The 7,177-nt window shown below is 36.4% G+C and overlaps 1 pseudogene across 1 annotated transcript; it reads left to right on the top strand.

Annotated features, from left to right (window-relative positions):
- Window positions 1-5,254: 5,254 nt before the first annotated feature.
- Window positions 5,255-6,438, top strand: LOC103275782 (annotated as a pseudogene). Its single transcript, XR_505337.1, has one exon. The product of XR_505337.1 is annotated as a protein NDRG2-like (transcript).
- Window positions 6,439-7,177: the final 739 nt, after the last annotated feature.

The raw sequence follows: 7,177 nt of genomic DNA, 5'->3' as shown, positions 1-7,177 counted from the left end.
CACTAGACCTAAGAAAAGAGATAAACAGTAATAAAATAACATTGGATTTCAATACCTCACTAATAGCACTAGACAAATTAGACAAGTTATAGAAGCAAAAAATAAACAAAAATCTCTAGATTTAAACTAGAATCCAGAACAAATGAACCTGATAGTTACAAAATAGTCTACCCAACAACCACAAAATACACATTTATCTCCACTGCACATGAAATTTTCTCAAAAATAGACTATATACTTGGCCATAAAGAAAAACTCAATTAAACAAAACAAAACAAAAAATTAAAACAAAACGTATCAAGTATCTTCTTGGACCATAGTGGAATAAAACTAGAAATCAACAACAAAGGGAACTCTTAAAACTATACAAATACATGGAAATTAAACAATTTGCTCTTGAATGATTTTTTAATAAATGATAAAATTAACGAAGAATTTAAAACAACATGGAAATAAATGAAAATAGATACAGAACATATCAAAACCTCCAGGATACTACTAAAGTAGTGCAATTAAAAAAGTTTATAGCATTAAATGTCTACACCATCTTATACTTGGAAAACCCAGAAAACTCTTTCAAAAGACTCCTAAATTTGATAAATGTCCTCAACAAATCTTCAGGATATAAAATCAACATGCAAAAATCAATACAATTTCTATACCTCAATAATGTTCAAGGTGAGAACAATACCAAGAACTTGATCCCATTTCCAATAGCCACCAAAGATAAAATAACTAGAAATAAATTAAACCAAGGAAGTTATAAATCTTTAAGAGGAAAACTACAAAACACTGATGAAAGACAGAGTAGATAACATAAACAAGTAGAAACGAATCCCATGCCCATGGTTTGGAAGAACCAATATTGCCAAAATGACCATACTTCCAAAACAATCTACAGATTCAACACAATTTCTATCAAATCACCAAAGTCATATTTCATGGAATTTGGAAAAAACAATTTTAAAATTCATATGAAACAAAAAAGAGCCCAAATAGGCAAGGCAATCCTTCACAAAAAGAGCAAAGTTGGAGACATCACATAACTGACTTTAAATTGTGCTACAAGGCTATAGTAAACAAATCAACACAATACTGATATAAAAATAGTCACATAGGTCAATAGAACAGAGGAAGGAACCCAGAAACAAAACTGCATATATACAAGCAACTGATCTTTGACAAAGTCCACAAAAATATACACTGGGGAAGGACATTATTCAATAAATGGTGCTGGAAAAATTGAATAGTCATAGGCACAAGAATAAAACCAGACTCATATCTCACATCATAAACAAAAATGAACTCAAAATGGATTGAAGATCTGAAACTATAAAAATCCTCGAAGAAAATCTAGGATGAACTCTTTCAGACGTTGGTCTAGGCAAACGATTCATGAATAAGTTCTCAGAAACAAATGCCACTAAACCAAAATAGATAAATGGAACTTAAACCAAAAAACTTCTGCACACAAAAATAAATAATCAATGCAGTAAACAGACAACTTACAGAATGAGAAAAAGTAATTGAAAACTGTGCATCTAAGGAACTAATATCTAGGATCTACAAGGGACTCAAACAATTCAACAAGGAAAAAAAATTCCTTTAATAAGTGGGCAAAGGGCATAAACAGACATTTCTCAAAAGATGACATAAAAGCAACCAACAAACATATTTTTAAAAAGCTCAACATCACTTATTATCAGACAAAGGAAAATTAAAATGGCAATTATTTTTTGAATAATTTTTTTAAATTACCTTTTAAAAAGTTTTAAAAAATTATAGCTGCAGAGAAAAGGGAACAACTTATACACTGTTGGTGGGAATGTAAATTAGTACAACCACTATGGAAATCAGTATGGCAATTTATAAAGAACTTAAAATAGAACTCCCATTTGATCTGTCAATCCTACCACTTGGTATTTGTCCACAGGAAAATAACTTATTATATCCAAAAGACACCCACACTCATATGTTTACCACAGTACTATTCACAATAGCAAAGTCATGTATCCATCAAAGAATGATTGGATAAAGACTATGTGGTATATGTTCATCACGGACTATTAAGCAGCCATAGAAAATAATAAAATCATGATTTTTGCAACAACATGGATAGAGCTGCAGGGCATTATTCAAAGTGAAATAACAGAGAAACAGAAAGTCAAATGCCACATGTCCTCATTTATAAATGGGAGCTATGCAATGAGTCCACATGGACATACTGTGGGGAATAATAGGCATTGGAGACTCCAAAACCAGGGAAGAGTAAAGGAGAGGTGAGTGTTGAAAAATTATTTATGGGGTACAATGTTCACTATTTGGGTGATGGATACAGTAAAACCCAGACTTCACCTCTAGGCAATATATCCGTCTAACAAAACTACACTAGTCCTATTGAATCTATATTTAAAACAAATTATTCTAGGTCTTCTTGATGCCATAAATGTAGGCAATGTCATAGTTTAGTAATTGTGGTTTTATGAATTGAACTATATGTCCTATTACACACTGCTTTTACAATTTTTCCTTGCGTTACAGGTTGAATTGTATCTCCCCAAAAGTATGCTGAAGAACTAACTACTAGGACTTCCACATTTCAGAAGAATATGAACTTATTTGGAAATAAGATTGTTGCAGATGTAATAAGTTAAGATGAAATCATACTGGAGCAGTGTGGGCCTTTAATACAAAATGACTAGTGTCTCCAAAAGAGAAGAAGAGACACAGGCACAGAGACACAATGAGAAAATGCAACCACGTGGCCATGAAGGTGGAGATTAGAATAATGCATTTGCAAAGTAAGAAACTCTAAGGAGTACCAGGAAAAAAAAAAAAGATTGGAGAAGAGGAAAGAAAAATTACTCTACCACAGATTTCAGAGAACATGACCCTACCATCACTTTGATTTTAAACTTCTAACATCCAACGTGAGAAAATAAATTTCTGTTGTTTTAAGCCACTAGTTTGTGGTATTTTGTTATGACAGCCTTAGGAAATGAATATAATCTAAATAAGCAAAAAGAATAATAACTAATATAAATGAATATTTTAATACAATGGAAAGTTAAACATTTTTTAGGAGGAAAATGTGCTAATACTTTAATTCACATAAATGTTTAACTATTATTGACATCTCAGTGCAATGTATAGTAGAGAACTCTGTATTGAAAATTTTGTAGCTGGATGTGGTAGCGTGTGTCTCTAGTTCCAGCCACTTGGAAGGTTGAGGTGGAAGGATCCCAGCATGTTGAGGCTGTGGTGGCCGGGAGCGTGCCACTGCACTCCAGTCTGGGCTACAGGGTGAGACTCCAACTCAAAAAAAAAGTGTGCTCAGGGTGGCTATATTGTAGATATAAAATAAAATTTCTGTAATATTAAGAAGGCTTATTGATACAGTGATCAAAAGTAAATTAGAGAAGATATCCAAAAGAATGAAATGGCATATAAATAGAAATATGTCTGATGTATGAACTTATCTTTTTCTAAGTTACTTAGGCATTGGATAATTTTATTTCATTTGTGCACATTTTAAAGTAACTTCTTGGGGAGAGACTTAATTTGTATCTTTACTACAATTGTATACAAAATACTATACAAAAAAAGTTTTAAGCAGCATGCATGCATTCATAAGTCCTAAGGAAGAATACATCTAGTGTCCAACAGGGGGCCATTGTTTTAATGAAACAGCTAAATAGATGATAAAGTAATATGGAACAAATCTGAAAAGAAACAAAATCTTTAGATTTAAAATTACTGCTCTAAAACCACATACATTATGGTATAATTAATGAAACAAGACAAAAATTACAAAACATTCTAGAGAATAAAAGAATAAGCAGTTTACTTACTCTTTTCAAGAGAGAGATATAAGAAAACATGAGAACAGATATAAGAAAATAAAACATTTTAAATTCTAGTACAAAATGATGTTGAAACTTGAATTCTATATTTCAATAAATCTGTCAGTCTACTTAATAAAAATTAATATAATTTTAAGTATGAGAGATATTAAATTATCTTCTATTCATGCAGTCTGATATAACTACTATTTACACTTATAAAATTACTCCAGCAAAAGAAACACATAGAAAAGAGTATGAAAGAGGAAAGCATGAATTTCAAAAAAAGATAGAATTAATCTTAGAACTAACTAGGACAAAGGTAGACATTTGACCCTAAAAATGGTCTACTAAGATTAGAAACCCCATCAGTGAGATTCTAAAGCAAATGAACAAGCACATACACAAAAGGAAACTCCAGTCAACAAATATTTGGTTAAGTATTTAAAATACTTTTATGATAAGATTTTGAAATACTTTATATTTCCCAAGAAAAATATCAATCAAAACCAAAATTCACAGTTCTAAAAACTGACACAATTTTGAACATGTCATAGATTGCAAGAATAAAGTCAATTTAATTTTAACGTTTGGCATTCTCTCTTAAACATTATACATTTAGCATCATTACAACTGATAAAATCCAACCACGTTAGTGTATATTTTACAATGAATAATAGTTACATGATCAAACTTAAAAGACTCCTAAAAGCTACCAAAGCAACTGGAACATTATGAGCCAAGAGCATGTTAAAACAATCTCCATGATAAACTCAATATTTTAAGCTATTTTCTTATTTTCCACTTTACAAGGGTTATATGGCACATAACCAAAAACCTGAAAAGAAAATTACAGATAGTAGGAGTTAAGAAAGATTGTAATCATTTTATGGGACTAGAGAGAAAATACTTTAGAGTTCTGAGATGGCAAGTAACCATGACTTGATAAATCAGAATGCCTAAAATAAGTGAAGCACAAAGTAAGCCTCATCCACTGCAGTACGTCTCTCCTTAAGTCATTTGCACATACCTACATGCTGCTGGGTGAAGGAATAAAAAGGCATGCAGAAATCTTCAGATGAGCAGAGTTTTAGGAGTCATTCTGAAGATAAAAATATTTGAATTCAAGACCTACAAAGGATATAGAGCACTTACAACATTCCAGACCCTAACCTGGCCCAAGAATATAACCATATCAGAAAAAGGTCTGAAAAATACAGCCTTGAGTCAGTTCAACTTCTGACTGAATTTGAGGTAATCTGAATGAAATATTGACAGCCATAAACAAATAAATTATTCCCAGATTTAGGTAAGATTATCTAGAAACTTTTCAATTTTCCAAACAAAATATTTGTTATTCAATGAAAAAACACCATACATACAAAGAAATAAAATAAACAGAAATGGTCAAAGGCAAGTGAAGGTGGAACCACCCGCAGCTGCAGCAGACCCCAGAGTCAGGAGGCGCAAGAACCCTGACCCCTAATCCCACTGCATCCAGCCAATAAGAGCCCACCCACCATGTCGGAGCTGCAGGAGGTTCAGATCATTGAGGAGAAGCCACTGTTGCCAGGACAGACACCAGAAGTGGCCAAGACTCACTCTGTGGAGACACCTTATGGCTCTGTCACGTCTACTGTCTATGGCACCCCCAAACCCAAATGCCCAGTGATACTCACCTACCACGATGTGGGACTCAACTATAAATCTTGCTTCCAGTCACTATTTCAATTTGGGGATATGCAGGAAATCATTCAGAACTTCATGCGCGTGCTCATGTGGATGCCCCTGAAATGGAAGAGGTGGCTCCTGTGTTCCCTTTGGGGTATCTGTACCCCCTCTGGATCAGCTTGTAGACATGATCCCTTGCATCCTGCAGTACTTAAATTGCTCTGCAATAATTGAAGTTGGTGTTGGAGCTGGAGCCTATATCCTGTCGAGATATGCTCTTAACCACCTAGACACAGTTGAAGGTCTTGTCCTCATCAACATTGATCCCAATGCCAAGGGTTGGATGGATTGGGCAGCCCACAAACTAATGGGCCTCACTTCATCCATTCTGGAGATGATCCTTGGACATCTTTTCAGTGAGGAAGAGTTGTCTGGAAATTCTGAGTTGATACAAAAGTACAGAAATATCATTACACATGTACCCAACCTGGACAACATTGAACTGTACTGGAACAGCTACAACAATAGCCGAGATCTGAATTTATAGCGTGGAGGTGATATCACCCTCAAGTGCCCTGTGATGCTGGTGGTAGAAGAACAAGCACCCCATGATGATGCTGTAGTGGAGTGTAACTCAAAACTGGACCGCACCCAGACCTCATTCCTCAAGATGGCCAACTCTGGACATCAACCCCGGCTGACTCAGCCAGGCAAGCTGACCAAGGCCTTCAAGTACTTCCTGCAAGGCATGGACTACATGGCCTAATCTTGTATGACTCACCTGTCTCAGTCTCGTACAGCTTATCTGATCAGTGCAGCATCCATTTATGGCAACGGGTCCTGCTCTCACACCTTGTCTCAGAGCAGCGAGTCTGGGACTCTTTCTTCTGGGCCCCCAGGGCACACCATGAAAGTCTCATGTTGAATGACCCATGTTGCCCTAGTGTGGGACCCAGCCCTCACATCCTCCAGAACTAACCTGGGAGGTGCAGAAGGGTATTGGGCCAGAGTAAGCAAGGGAAAATGGGCAGAAGATGAACTTGATCTTTGATTGCTACCTTAAACTTAACCTCAACCTGTGATTCCCCTCAGCTCCTGGGAGAGGTGTTCCAATATCTCTTAGAGACCCAGACCCTCAAATTATCCTCCTTCCCCATTTTGGAGTTGAGGTGGAGATGGCATGTATCCTTTCTCCCTGATTTAGGTGTCTATAGATGAGAGATAAGAGGTTGTTGTAGTTGTCATAATGCCTCCATCCAACTCTCCCTCCTTATCCCATCTTTGCAAGGGGAGGGGATTTGGGGCTGGGGCTGGGGCTGCATTCACCCAAGTTGATTTGGCTTCTCATGACCCCTTCAGGCCTCTGAGGGGTATAGGCCTACATGAATGTGTCAGGGGGAGACTTGATGGTAGGCTAGCAGTCCCCAGGATGTGACAGAAACATCCAGTGTATAAAAAGGAAGTTGGAATGGGAGGAGCAGGCAGTGAATGAGTACGGGGGAAGGATTGGTACTGGAGCAATAGGAAGGGACCTGGGTCATTCGGCTGCACTAACTTTGGTATCTATCAGCGTGCATCTAGAGTGGGCTGGGGGAGGAAGCTAAGCTTGGGCCGGGCTGCTTGGGGCTTGGCATCAGGGTGAAAAGGGCTACCCTGGGGTTCTG

This window comes from Carlito syrichta, unplaced genomic scaffold, assembly GCF_000164805.1.
Source record: "Carlito syrichta isolate Samal-C Ts95f unplaced genomic scaffold, Tarsius_syrichta-2.0.1 Scaffold315748, whole genome shotgun sequence".
Classification (NCBI taxonomy): Eukaryota; Metazoa; Chordata; class Mammalia; order Primates; family Tarsiidae; genus Carlito; species Carlito syrichta.
The sequence above is the reverse complement of the archived record's forward strand: the minus strand, read 5'-3'. Positions and strand labels throughout refer to the sequence as shown.